Source organism: Quercus lobata, chromosome 3 (assembly GCF_001633185.2).
Source record: "Quercus lobata isolate SW786 chromosome 3, ValleyOak3.0 Primary Assembly, whole genome shotgun sequence".
Taxonomy (NCBI): Eukaryota; Viridiplantae; Streptophyta; class Magnoliopsida; order Fagales; family Fagaceae; genus Quercus; species Quercus lobata.
Genome location: NC_044906.1, coordinates 3189357 through 3198031, shown reverse-complemented (window position 1 = coordinate 3198031; position 8675 = coordinate 3189357). Strand labels below are relative to the sequence as shown.

The following is an 8675-nucleotide window of genomic DNA, read 5'->3' as shown; positions in this document are numbered from 1 at the left end:
AAATACCTCTTACTCTGAAACTATGACAAACTACCAATGGTATCAAATAAGAGATCTTGAGTTTGATAACTTTATATGTAGTACCTAACATTCAAAAATAAAATTAGGACATTCACCTTGTAAATAACAACTCACGGCATGGTATTTTAAATAACCACTCACAACTCACGGCAATTGTGATAGGTTTCTCAGGAGCTGGTGGAGCAACCACAACATCCGCCATTTTTTTTTTTTTTGTTTGTTTTTTGTATCTTTTTCTATACACATCAAATACAGTATTAAAACATAAAAAGCTTTAGAAAGAGATTCATGGCTATACTGGTATGTATGTAGAGAGAGAGAGAGAGAGAGAGAGAGAAGAAACTCACCTGTTTGAGAGAGAGAGTCGCAGTCTCACAGCAGGCGGCAACGATGAGAGTTTTGCAATGTGGAAGTGATGAGATGAGGAGAAACCCTACTTTAACCTAAGACCCGGGCCTAACATTATGGATTGGACCGGGTCAAGCCCGGCCCGTTCTGTTTCCTTCAGTGTAAGAGGTACGTTTGTGCATTCAATACAAGAACCCAACCCAACTTATCTGGATTGGGTTTTCTAGGGATGATGGTAATTGGGTTGGGTTTTAAAATTTATTTTTTAAAAAAAATTGAAAACTTTGATTGTCAAGATTTTCAGCCCAAGTAAATTAGTAGTTAAAAAAAATGTATTTTAAATAAGCTTGGTTAGCTCTGCTACAGACCATTTCGTTTTGACCATTTGGTAGCTTTCACACCCGCAGCATGACCACGACGTCGATGGAGAAAGAGAGGCAAGAGTTTTTTTTTTAATTGAGAATGAGGGAATGAGTGAAACGGAGGGAAAAAAAAAAAAAAAGGAAAAAAGAAAAAAAAATATTATTTTAATGAGAGGTGAGAATAAAAAATATTAAATGGCTGTGCACTATAGCATAGTAGGTAAAATTTTTACCTATACCACCATCAATGTTGCACACTTTTTATATATGGTAGTGCTAAAAATAACAATTTAGCTTTTTAGCACTACCAATACTAATGCTCTAATAGGTACTAATTTTAGCAATTTTGTTCAATAAAATTACACTTTGGCATCTCTTAATAATGCCATCAATTCTTTTAAGATAAATGTTATATCCGCAAACTTTTTTACAACATTTCTACAAATTATTGAGGTAGCAAATTTTTAATGGTTTGCATACTTGCATCACTTTTTACTTACCAATAACCACATACCACATTAGCAATTTATAAAAAATTTGTAGTTTTATCATTTTCCACCTTTTAAAAGCCATAAAAAATTAATACATTAAATCTAAAACAAAATATACAAGCTCAAAAAAATTAGCCCAACAACAAAAATTACCAATAATAAAGCTAAAAAAAAAAAAAATTAAGCCCAATCAACTTGTTTTACCCAAAACAAATAACTCGGCCCCTTAAAAGGTTTTAAACAAAAATCCTTAGTGGTAAAGTAGTAGAGTCAAAGGCCGGAAACGTTGCATACAGTGAGTAGTAGAGCCGCTTTCTAACTTGAAGTTCTGACTCTGTTCCTGTATGGGCTTACATCATGACAACGACACTTTCCTTAAGAATGAGTGCACCCAAATCCCTATTTAGCCCCTTCCTTAAACCATTAGTTCTTCACTGTTTTAATGTTCTAATTCATTGATATGGTATTTGTTCTTATACTATTTTTTGAAACTAATTTGTGAAGATGTAGATGCTATTGCAACCATATTGCCTTGAATTAATTAATAAAACCCTGAAACTTATTGTAGCACTTTTTCCTATAAATACAATTTCAAGTGACAAGAGTACATATGTTGGCAACTTGGCAGTGGCAATGGAAGACTGGGAGCTAAAAATGAAGCAAAGGCGCGTGCTAGCAACAACCCTCAAAAGCAAATATTGATGGGGAAATTTCACCTTGAAGTAGAAATCACTAGCAGCTTCATGTTCTTCCAAAAATAGCGACCATAAAAACTAGTTGGTCAGTCAAATTGAATGAAAGTTAAAAGGCAGAATCAATAAAGATTTTAGGATTTTAGTTTGAAGGGTTATCTTGAATTTGTCTTATGTCATGAAATTAAGAGGAGCAATATCATTCGAATTTGCGTTTAAGGTTCAATGGTAGTGATGTTGAAGGGCACTCATTACCGATTTGGGTTTCAAATGGGGAAGAGGATCCATATCATTTGGGTAAGGTAGTGCACACATTTGGCACATAGAGACAAGAAAACAAAAGAGACTAGACAAAGGAACCAATTATACCCATTTTGAAAATTTAGTGGTTAAAAGCGCTCATTTAAAATATTAGGAACTATAAAAGCACTCATTATGTAAACGTTATGGAGCAAAAGTGTGTGTGTGTGTGTGCGCTTTTTAAAAAAAAAAAAAAAAAAAAACCCATATAATATAGTTTTTGACAATGAGAAAATTGAGTTAATTTTTAAAAAAATTTAAAGTCTAAGGTCTTGCATATATTATATTAAATAATATAACTTGATCTTAATTAATAAATATCAGAACTAAAACATCTGCCTCCATGCTTTGTGGTTTTGAAAATTGTAGAGGTTGGAAAATATTTGCCAATGTGGTGTAATTGGGGTGTGACTTTGATAGATTGTATTGTTTTATAGCTCATGCTTTGTCTTCACTTCCACTATTTACATCGTCCTTTGTCATAAATATAGATACGTTGTTTGATTTTTTAATTTTCATTTATACTTCTCTTTTTTTCTTTTTCTTTTTTGAATGTTTTTGGAATATATGTGTCCTTAATTTTATTTTATATTTTAAAAATATGCTTGTTTTTAACAACTTCCCATCCTATCATTAAGCCTTTGGACTTAAATTAAATGTTTTAATGTTGGGGTACATCACTACTAATGGATAGCCCTACTCACGTGATGTTTGGTTTACGGTAAATAATGGATGGGGCTATATTTTCTGATATTCAAAGAGTTAGGGTCTATTGGGTTGAGGAGAAGAAAAAGTGAGAAGATAAAAAAGAGTTAGAATGATGGAAAAGTAAAAGGATAAAAAAAAAATTATTTGGTTGAGCAGAAAAGTGAGGATAAAAAAAGTAGTTTATATAAATTTACTCTTATAATCCTGCAATTTGTTTTATTTTTCTTTATTATTACATTACATTATAGTATTATATATGACAAATATATAGGAGCCATCCATCATTTGGTTAAAAAATAAAAACCACCATTGATTCAAAAAAGTTTAAAGAAAAAAAAAGCTATTGTTAAACACAAAAACAACCGTCGAGACTTGATTTTTAAAAAAACCACAGTTTGATAAAAGAAAGAAAACACGTTGAAAGAAAAAAAAAAATCCTATTGTTTGATAAAAGAAAGAAAATAGAAAGACCAATGATTAAAAAAAAAAAATCATTGTTTTAGAAACGAAAGAAAACACGTTGAAAAAAAGAAAAAGAAAAAGGAAATGAACTGAACCTAAAACACAACACGGACATAGTGAAGGGAAGGGCACATTTAGTAATTTGTCATCTACCCCTCTCCTCTCTGCCATTTTTTCTCCTAGTGTCACTCCAATTTGGAGGTATCTTTTTGATAGCACAAAGAGAAAATGCATAGGTCCCACCAAAATCCTTTCTATTTTTCACCATTACCAAACAACCCCACAAATTATTTTCTTTCATATTCTCTCCTCTATTTTCATCTTCCCACTTTTCACTCCAACCAAACAAACTCTTAGTGCTAGTTTTGTTATTAGCAATGAGCATGGAGAATTTATGGGGCAATGTGTTCATTGGAAGCAATTGGATTAGATGCAAAGGATGCGGAAGCACTAGCGGCCTTAGGCTTTGGTATTTTTTATAAAGCATTGATCGCCAGTTTGGATGGAGAAGGGAAGGGGAGTAGGGGAGAGTTGCCTGAAATTTAGCCTAATTTCCAGCCAACTCCCCTCTACTCCACTTTTTTTGATTCTCCATCCAAACTGAGCATATATCCAAAGAAATTGATATGGTTGAAAATGGACATTTGTACAAGTTAATAGCAAGGAGAATGACTAATCTTTTGCGCGTTGTGTCCTTCTCATACCTAGAGATTATTAGGTCTACTAAGAGGACTCCTGGAGTGGTCCTCCTAATTAATGAGATGATGCCACTTATGCAAATGTGAGTCAATTTCCTAATCAGCATAAGAAATTTATATAAAAAAAAAAAAAATCACAAATCACTAGGTGATGTTATATTTGCATAAGTGGCAAAGTTTTATTAGTTGGGACTTAAAAGAACCCTGGAAGACCACTTCCATAGTTCCTACAATTTTCGATGGACCAAGTAATTTCTCACACCGGTAAGTAAAAAAAACCGTCACTCAGTATTTAGCTATTTATTCTAGACTAGTAGATAGCTATTCTAGACTAGTAGATGGCCAACAGGTTTGGCTAGAATATGTTCCATCACTCCTATCTAGCTGTCTAAATCTGGATATACATGTTGATTAAGTTAATGGCTTTTATATTTGTCCTAAGAAAAAACGATTGATGTTTTTTTTGTTTTGCTATTTACATTTTTTAAATTTTCATTTTAGCTCATCACATATGGTTTCGTTTTTATATTAAGCATGATGATTATATTTGTTAGTAATTTGACCTTTTAAGTGCCAAATAATTATTGTCTATTAAGACGTCACTCATATAAGTCAATTCATGTTAGTAATCTGATTGTTAAGTGCTAAATAAATGTTGTCCATTAAGACATGTTACCCAGATTGCCCCTTTCTTTTTCAGTTAGGAATTAATATTTAATTATTTATATATTCTGTTTCATTTCAGATCATATATCTTGCAATACTTGGAGGAACCTATTACTCTATTGCGAAGTCTTCCTTCAGCTATATTCCTAGCTATTATCTAAGTGGAGTGCATAGGTATGTAGGAAGGAGCTTGACACTTGCTCTCTTATTCTCTTTTTGTATTCTTTCAGCATAATTCCATACTAAATTTTCTCAAACTTTATATGTTCTTGTAGGTATACAAGCTTGTTGGCTGTTGGTATTGGTGTACTACTCTTTCTATTGACTAGCTTTTCTGATCCAGGAACGGTGAAGGCTGAGAATGTTTCTCAATATTTCTCTGCCTATCCCTACAATAATGTTATTTATTCTGAGAAAGAATGTTCAACTTGCAAAATACCAAAGTGAGTTTTTACCTGGTGAGATTTCTTTGGAAACTTTCATTTAATTCTTTTAATAATGATTGTTTCCTCCTTTGGTTCAGACCTGCCAGGTCCAAGCACTGCAGCATTTGTGATCGCTGTGTTGTTTGCTTTGACCATCATTGTGGATGGATGGTAAAATATCAAACTATTTTGTTTATTATTTTTTAATCTTCTGTAGTGAGATGGTTTTTTTTTAATTGTTAAATATTACTTTCAATTTCTACTTAGCTCTTCATTGGTGCAGAATAATTGTATTGGGGAGAGAAACACTGGCTACTTTATGGCTTTTCTTTTGTGGTGAGTAATATCTGATTTGCAACAGAGTTTATACTTTCTAGATATATGCTATGGTAAATAGCCTTCTCTGGCTACATAAAATAGTTCATTATTTTAGTTAGTGCCTCCTTCTTAGAAGATGTTGATAATGAGGGGTAGCAAATCTATCTCTACAGCTAATGTTATGAGATGGGCCTTTGAACAAAGCTTTAATTTTCTTCTGTTTGGAAATTTGACCATTTAATCCTCATGTCCAAGATTGTGAGGCGATTAGGAAAAAGAAGACATGCTTTCTATGCCGAAATTCATGGCACAGTAGTGTAGAAGTTCCAAACTATTTTCTTAACTTTCATTCCAAGTTTTAAATAGCGTCAATCGGTGAGAAGTTTCCTTGATGTTTCTTCTATATTTTTGTAACAATTATTGTAACTTTATTTGAGATGTAAGGCAATATGTTGTATCTGTTTGTTCTTCTCTGATTTTTATATTAAGATTGTTTTTCAGGTTCTATTTATTTTACATGCTTCCTTAACGATTTGCAGGCATTTCCTTCTCTGCATATATGGAGCAGTTACCATTGGGTTGATTCTTGCTGGACGATTAAAAGAATTAAGAGTTATATATATTCTAATTGGTAAAATTCTGATTTGCATTATATAATTTCAAGTTTATGGCTCAGTTGCATCTGAGCCTAAATGTGACATCTTTTTCCCTGTTTATTTGTTGCAGTTTATTATGGTGTGGAAAATTCTTTTTTAAGTTTAGCTCCACATGTTGTATAGGTGAGTGCTCTATTTCCCTACTATTTCTGTCATGATTTGATATCTTTAGATTCCTCCTCAACTAAAGGTCTGCCATGAAAAAACTTAAAGGAAGAATAATCTTTAACTGCTTTAAGGGCATATTTGAATTCTTCTTTAGCCACCTAGCACCTCCCCCTTATAAGTTCTTGGTGGAGGGTGAGGTCATGGGTTCAAGACCCACTGGGTGTAATAAAAAAGAAAAAGAAAAAATGGTTCCAGTAAAGGTGTTGTCATGCTAATGATTGATGATTAATGGCATTGAAAATTCTTTTCATAGTTTAGCTCCACATGTTGTATAGATGAGTGCTTTCTTTTTCCTTGTTCTTCTGTCATTTGATATCTTTTTATTCCTCGACTAATGGTCTGCGTTGGAGCAACTTAAAGGGAGAATAAACTTTAAAGGCATTTTTGAATTCTTCTCTGTAAATAGTTAACTTGATTATTAGTTTCAGTTAAAGATTTTAGTTTTCATGCTATAACTTTCAACATGTTATGCAACATATATATATATATATATATATATATTTTTTTTTTTGGTGTGAAGCAGATTTATCACAACCATACTCTTAGCTCTTACCATGTTTCTGGTGTGAGTCAAATAGCCTTTCTTTTAAGGCTGCATGATGCAGGATCTCGGAATTAACACTTAAGGTTCTAAGAATTTTGGGGCTGGTAATGGTTGAGAGGAAACCAATTGATTTGGTGCAGATCTGTACAGATTAGGTTTGTTGGTTGAGTTCGAGGCTGGCATATTGGTATAGGGCTGGAATAAATAATAATCTGACTTACGGGTCTGGATTACAGAAAACAAAAGAAGAAAGATCAACCTAGCATTGCACAAGGGTTCTTGAGCATCACACATCAAACAGTGGCTGTGTTTTCCGTTCTTTTCCCGTTAACTTCTAAGAATATCAATACATGACTTTAGATAATTCTCCAGAAGAAAGATCAACCTAGCGTTGCACAAGGGACCCATTTTTTTCATTTTAATAGAACAATGAAATTTTATATTAATTTTCATCCCTCTGCCAAACACACATGATGGAAAGCTGATATCTTCTACATCTTCTCACTTTTATATTCCTTCCTACTTTCTTTATCCTCTCACTTTTCCATCCTACTAAATTGATCATTCAATAATACAGCTGCACATTGTTGAAGTTCCATACTTGAGCCATTTATGATAGTGTGCTCAACCTTTTTCTGTGCATCAGGGCGGGCTTTAAAAAATCTCTATTTATCTACTCTTTTTTAATCAAATTACTTTTTTATTATTATGTCTTTAAATATACTACATAGTTCATTGCTTTTGTTTGTCTCTTTTCATTATGATAGTTTGCTTAATTGTTTTCTTCTTTTTAACAGTGGTTGTTGGCCACCTACAATACACAAATACTTCTTATGGTGTTTCTTGCAATTGTTTCACTGCTATTGGCGGGTTTCTTTAGCTATCATGCGAAGCTTTGTCTCACAAATACTACCACAAATGAGGTTTTATTTTTCAACCATGATGTTTCTCAATAATATTATTTATTTTCTTTTTATAAAATCATGGAAGGAGAAGGATGTGGGGAATAAGTAATCATATAGGATAAGCTTGTGTGGCTGCATTGCTGCTACAGAATCACTACCCATGGCTTGGGTGGGTTAAGGATGCTTCAAATTGTTATAGCTGTGGTTAGACATGCAATTTTCTTCATTTTGATCATGACTTTTGCTTGATCTCTGAAGAACACCACTTAATTTATAAGAAGAATCCTAGGAACAAAACCTAGTTGACATTTTTGGATTTTACAAAAACATAATAATATTAATAATACTAAAGAAAGGAAAAGGAAAGAAATCAACTTGATTAAGAAGGTAGCTTGGAAACAAAGATTCCTACAAGAGATGAAATACCATTTGCTGTTGTGATATCATTTCCTCATTGTTTCACCCAATTGGGTTGTTCCTGCGTTTAATCATTAGTTGAGGCAGAATAGTGGGAACCGTCAGTTCCGTTAAGTTATGGTTTTGTAATATTTTATAAACTAATTTGTTGTGATTTAGATGCTATTGAAATCATATTCTCTTGAAAACCCTGAAACTTACTGTAGCACTTTTTCCTTGGAACTGCAGACTTTCAAGTGGCAAGAGTACATAAGTTGGCAGGGGAAGATAAATGAAGCAAAGGCGAGTGCTGCAGCCCTCAAAGCGAGTATCAATGGGATGAGTACTGAAGGAAAGCCTCAGAAAGCAAATGGAGAGCCTTCTTTCGAAAATCCCCAGTGGAAGATGTGCAAGTTGTTAAAAATAACATTTATGATAAAGGATTTTTTCACAATCTTCATGAGATCATCTTTCCCCCCTCCATGAGATCCTCATTTCTGCAATCTAAATCATAG

The 8675-nt window shown here is 33.0% G+C and overlaps 1 pseudogene; it reads left to right on the top strand.

Moving 5' to 3' along the window:
* Positions 1-4321: 4321 nt before the first annotated feature.
* LOC115979802 lies at positions 4322-8675 on the top strand (annotated as a pseudogene).